Raw genomic sequence first — 6,394 nt, 5'->3', positions numbered from 1 at the left:
CTCCTGGTGAAACCTGAGCTGCCCCTGAGCTGCACTGGAACCAGAAGCAGCAACATGTCAGCTTCCATGAACAGTGTGGAAGTCGATTTGACATAAATTACATGGGAGAAAGGAAACAGGGTAGACCTCACCCAGAACAGGTCCTTACAGGGGAACCTGCTTTAAAGGTGCATGAATGTGCAGACACACACACACACACACACACACACTCACACACACATACACACACTGCTAGGCCCATTTCTACTGGAGGAGAAAGTCTTCCTTGCTCTTACCCCCACCCCACATTGTAAGAAGGGGAAATAAACTAAAGAAGATGACCTATGAAGAATGTAAATACTCCAATATTTGAAGATTCAAAGAGGTGGAAATGTTTGGCAGGAGTGCATCTATAATTTGGAAAGAAGGAAAGCCTGCATCCATAGTCCCTTTAGACAGAACTCTCTGTTTCTGGCTTCTCATTGACCTGGGAATAGTCATCCAGATGAAACTGGAAACATTAGGAAGATGAAAGTGGATTGTGTGTACCAAGTCAATGATAACAGGGACACTCAACACAGTCTGAATTAGAAATATATATATATATATATATATATATATATATATATAGTTTTTTTATTTTAAAGGGTAAAAAGTGATGTTATGATTTATGAATATAATGTGGAATAATTAAATCAAGCTAATGAACATAGCCATTACCTCAAATACTTATCATTTTCCAAATAATTTGACATTTATTCTCTGCTTCACCACCATCAAACCTGTCAAGTCCATGGGAAAAACCTCAGCATTTTGCTCATCCCCCAATACTAGCTTCCCATGGTAAAAGGAATGACTTCTTCCCCATCACACTTACAAGTCTTTGAAACAGGGCCACCACCTCAGCTTCCCTCATGAAACTGTTCTGTGTCCATACCCTACAGCCTTTGAAGATACTTGTTATCTTTTTCTACTACGCTTACAAAAAGGAACTTCTGGGGGTGGGGAGAAAATCATAGCTGCATTTCCACTGGTAAAATGAGCTACAAGTTCAGGGACCTCCATAGGAGCTGTGGACCCCCAGGGATATCTGAGCCTTTTATCTTAAAGAGTTTAGAGATTGTTGATTTGAACACTCCCATATTACAAATGAGAAAATGAAGCCCAGAGAGGAACAATGACAAAATCGGTGGTAGAACAGAGACCAAAAAGCCTGTGAACTACTAGGATCATATATTTATTATAACAGGTAGCTTCTAGAGATCACCCTTGCCCCCAAACCAATAATTTTTTCTATATAAAATAAGCCAGTAAGGGATTCCTAGAAATAGAGGTAGCCCAAAGCTGCAGGATAAGCTAAACAAAAACGGGGTGATAACAGGAGACCTGCCTTAGGCAAGTAGCTGCTGGGGGGGGGGAGAAGCAAAGGAGTGAAAATAAGGGAATATCTCCAGAATAGAGGAAAGGTATGAAGATTCCCTGGGGTACTTTCCCAAGTTTTGTTCCATGAAACAATTACTCAGGAGCTAGCACTTAAAAGAGTTTTCCATGATCAGATATTTGGGGTTCCCAATGTAACACTAGAATATTAAAGGGTCTGAAAAATTCTGCAATAAATCACTGGTATAATTTTGTGTGACCAAGTAATTCCAAAACTTATTTTCCCTCTGCATGTACTTTTTTGCCCTCCTCCAACCTTTGGCCCTATTTTTCAGGAAGAAAAAACCTTCCATGTTGGCTACTACCTTGTATGCCCTATAGCATTGTGCTATCTACAGTTTGATTTTTTAAACAAAATCTGATATGGCATTTGGTCCAAAGGCCCAAAGCTAATGCACTAGTATAAAGTCAATCAATCAGTAAACATTTATTGGGTATTTTCTGGAACCAAAGTACTGCATTGTGGGGGTTGGAGGAAACAGTGATCAAACATAATTTTGTCTTCTAGAAGCTCACAATCTACTGGGGAATTCAAGAATATCTCCTGCAAAAGTTTATTAACAATTCAAGAGGTGCTACTGGGCAGTAGGAGATAATGGACACATAACAGGACCTGGACAAGCAGTGCTTTGCGAATGGAGAAGGAAAAAGTGTAGGTTGAGTTTCAAAAGTTCCTGGAGACTCTGAACTTTGGCTAGACCAAGAAATGTGGGGAAGAATTGGATAAGCAGAAAGTAATGGAGAAGGTGTTACTGAAAGAAGAAAAGGCATGAGGAAAACGAAGGAGGTAGGCAAGGCCAAGCTGTGTTTAGAAGCTGAGACTGAGTATCAGGAAAGTGGGTTTCTAAGCCCTGCTTTCTCACATAAGCCAGCTATGATGCTTGTGTGAGAATTCTGATGTCCTAGCTGGGAGCTTCTGGAAGGAGAATGTGAAGGAAGAAAAGAATAATAAATCAAAGAGCATGTCCATCACTGGGCCTCTTATATCTTACACCTTTTCAAAACTATTGTGCCTCCCACAGCACTCAAACGATGTGTGTAGACAGCCGAGCATGTAGCTCTCACTTTTGCCCTGGCACCCTCAGATTTAATGCCTCAGTTCCCTCACAGTCGTGGAAGATAACTTGCAAGACCTTGGTGTTTGGCAAGCATTCTTGTATCCAGCTGGCAGTCTATTGTATCCCATCTGCCCTGGCCGGAAGCTGCTAGGCATGTGCCGCACTTGGGGTATTTGACAAACTGACACTCTACCACACGGAGTGTCCAACTCAGCTTGTCAAATACACGGAGCGTGGCACTGCAGGAGGCTGGGCCAGGGACTTCTGTGGAGAGATGACATCTTCCTGGAGATGTGACCCTGGAGGGAAAGAGAAAGAAAGGAATGATGAAATCATGCTCTGAGCCCCAGGGAACCTGCAGAGGCTGAAGGGACCAACCAAAGCACCAGAATAGGGAAGTGAGCAAAATAAGCAAATGTTTCCTAACCAGAAGAGAACCTAGAGATCAGCAGGAAGCTCCTCAGGCCTAGGCCCTGTAGCTATGGCATTTCTAGGGATCCCAAGCTTTAGTGGTTTCCTCTATGCAGCAGAGAGGGGACAATTTGTCATCATCCTGCCTGCCTGACTCTCCCAAGCTCTGTTCTCACAGTGTTGTGGTTCTGCACATAGGCTATGAAGTTAAACATGGGCTTGAATCCTAGCTCTGCCATTAACTAGCTTGATGAACTTGAATGAATCATTTCATCTCTCTGAGCTCCGAGTTTTTCCACATCCACAAAATGTGTATAAGTATGGTACCTACCTCATAAGATTACTGTGAGAATAACATGAGATATTGCATGTAAAGCCCTCAGTTTAGTATTTGATACATAACAAATACTCAAAAAATGGTGGCTATACTACAAGAAGGAATGCAAGAGTTATCGGCAGTTGATTTAACAGAATCAGAATAGGTGCGACGGTGATGTCTTGTGGTCTCAGCCTTACCTAACATGATCCTCTTATTCCCTAAGAACTCCAGAATGGCAGCTACAAAAGTGTCCTTAGAGATCAATTAGTCTTACTCACTTAGGTTATAAATAAGAAAATGAAGGTTCATATTGGGGAAGAGACTTGCTAACAGTCATACAATAAGTTGTTCATAGTTCAGAGATATGCCCTATGCCACCCATTGTGCCCTCCAGCTTTCCTAATTGGTCTTTTTACCTCCCTTCTCTGTATATCCTGCTGGAAAAAGGGAGACATGTCAACAAGGAGGGTAAAAAGCAGGCAGTGGACTTTGCAGTATGGCATTGAGATCCTTGAACCCATAGCCACCAGGGCAACAAGGAAGTTGCCAAGAGCAGGGGAAGGCCTGAAACTTCTGGGAGAAAATTCAGACCCTATTGCTAAAAATGCTAGCTGCTGGTGTCAAATTCTTGCCCATCCCAGCTGTGGCAGTTGATCTATGACAAAGTAGCTGCTCTATATTAAATACTGGCATGAAAAGTGGCAAACATCCTAAAGTTACCAGGAATGAAAAACTGTCCCATGAGACTAGAAGGCCCTGTCCCAACCAAGGCAAGGCAGATGGATTCAGCCTTGTCTTTCAGCAAGAAAACAGTTTTTTTTCCCCTCAACTCTTTTAGTTGAATGTAAAGGGATGACATGCCCCTACAACTTGAGATTTGGGAATAATCACAAAGCTAAGACTCTTCCACTCCCTCACTTCCCTTTCCACCTACCGAATCCAGCCTAAGCCCCCCAGCAGCAAAAGCAGCAGGCATGGTCACCAGATATGGTATAGTGGAAAGAATCAGATAAACTTGGGTTCTAATTGGGTTCTAATGCTGTCTTAGCCATCAACTAGTCAATCATGGCTTGAGCAAGTCTTTCTTTGGGCTTCAGTTATCTTCTCTAGAAATGGAGATAAGAAAACTTACCTGGCAAGGTTGCTGAAAAGTGTTTGGTGAGCTTCTCAGAGCCTCCCATATAGGAGCTCTAAGTGGACCTTGACTCAGCCTCTGAAGCTGGGTGGAGGCTAGCCAAGGAAGCTGATTAACAGAAATTGAGTTGAAGGTAGCAAGAAAAGAGAAATAGACTGGTGCCTTTCTTCTATGATCACTTCCATTGGCTATCAACTCCAGTAAGAACACCTGGATATCCTGGAGGTGATCATAGCCTCCTGATTGCCTTTTCTGACTCCATCCACCCCAGAAAGCCTGGAAGAGGGGTATGAAAGGTGCTAAAGATTATTAGTACACTGGAAGTTGAGAATACTTATAGATGATGTTGTCCCAGTATCGATGGGAGGAGCTGAAACTTGTCTCATTTCATTAACACTCTTGCTGTACCCTCCAATGGAATGTATATAAGAAAATCAGGTTCAGTTGAGAAAGTTTGGCCAGACTAATAGAAGAGATGGCTACCTATGTGGAGTAGTATTAAGAGATTCTCAAAGCTCTTCTTTTGGTCAGTAATACTATCTGAAATATCATTTGTACCTATCTGAAATGCTAAATCCTCCATTGGAGAGCACCACAAAGCCACTATTATTAAAGCAAAGTATGGGTCAGTTTTGATGGAGGGAATTAGAGAGGATAAGCCTGGAGAAGGACGTTTAAGTAAGTATCTTGGAATCTCTGAACACCCATAGTGAACCAAGTATCTGAAAGAGAAGTAGAGGAAAAGAAGAAATCCTCAGGACCATGCCTTAAAAAAATCTAGACAGCTCCCAATATGAGGAGGCCCAGCTGAGTCAGTTAACAGGGCAGGTCCTACTGCTTAGTATCTCAGTCCTCCTAGGATAGAGCAAAAGAGGATTGGCCTGGGAATCCAGATCCAGATTCTTTATGTGACCTTGGGCAAGTACCTTCATTCCTCTCTCTGGATCTCAGTCTCTCTCATGTGGACCTGATCTCTGAGAGTCCTTTCAATTTTGAAATTCTAGGAGTCAAAGATGAGACTAGAGAAGAAAGAGGCTTTCATCTTTGAGTCATACCTCTCACAGAGTGCTACATGGATGACCGCCCTCTCTCTCTTGGGTATGTTCAGCTCCATTCTTAATAGAGGGCTGACAACCATCAAAATAAGATACATAAAAAATAAGTCTCTAGACAGTATCAGTGTAATTCTTCTTTTCCTCTTTTTAGAAAAGAGGTAAAAAAAAAAAAAAATGAGTTCCAGACTGGAGAAACGAGTTGTCCAAAGATATACACTGGGTAAATGACAAGATCAGACCTGCTACTCAAATTTTCTGACTGCTGGGTCCAACAAAAACTTCACTTCCATGTGACTGTCTCCTAAATATCCTGATTGGGTAGGAAATATTCTTCCCCCTTCTCCCCACCACTAGAAGCTCCATGATAGAAGGCCAATGAGAACCTTCTGTCCCACTCTTGATGCAGATCTCTGAGGAAGGTTTGAGGAGAATGGGATGGGCCAATTCAAGCCACCCTTAACTGCCATGGACACTGCCACAGCTTGAGAATTCAAGAAGAGAGGGCAAATGGATACTATACCTGTCATTGGAGTGATGCCTTGGTCTCGGAAGAGACACAGGTTCCTGGTGCTGAGACAACCTGCAGAGGCCAGAGGGAACTGAGCTTTATGCTGTGAGCAAGAAGGTCGTGTGTTTTGAAGGGTTCTTGGTGTCCTCAAGAGGAAACAGAAATGAGGAAGATAAGGCTGAGGTTAGCCAACGGAAATCTGGGTGCAACATGACAAACAGTGCTGTTGTGAAAGGGTCTGCTACTGCAGCAATAGTCCCCACTGCCATACCCCCACCCACTCCCAGCTGATCTCCAACAGACACTACAGAGAGTGGGAGAAAAAAGCCCTTGGCTTTCCTATGCTCTACCTCTGGGCCAGGGAGGTTTTCCCAGAGTAACTGAGGGAAAAGTGGAATGTCAGAGCTTAGGCATTAACTAATGAAAATATCCTCTGTCGAAATTGAGAAACAGAGCCTCTAAGGGATGAAAGGAAATATCCGATATCAC

The 6,394-nt window shown here is 42.8% G+C and overlaps 1 long non-coding RNA gene across 1 annotated transcript; it reads right to left on the bottom strand.

Moving 5' to 3' along the window:
• Positions 1–1,826: 1,826 nt before the first annotated feature.
• Positions 1,827–6,082, bottom strand: LOC142865839 (uncharacterized). The gene is made up of 2 exons (XR_012915935.1): positions 5,918–6,082; positions 1,827–2,776 (listed from the first exon to the last, which is right to left on the bottom strand). It is a non-coding gene; the product is annotated as an uncharacterized LOC142865839 (long non-coding RNA).
• Positions 6,083–6,394: the final 312 nt, after the last annotated feature.

Source organism: Microcebus murinus, chromosome X (genome assembly GCF_040939455.1).
Source record: "Microcebus murinus isolate Inina chromosome X, M.murinus_Inina_mat1.0, whole genome shotgun sequence".
NCBI classification, from domain to species: Eukaryota; Metazoa; Chordata; class Mammalia; order Primates; family Cheirogaleidae; genus Microcebus; species Microcebus murinus.
This window is presented reverse-complemented; position numbering and strand designations above follow the sequence as displayed.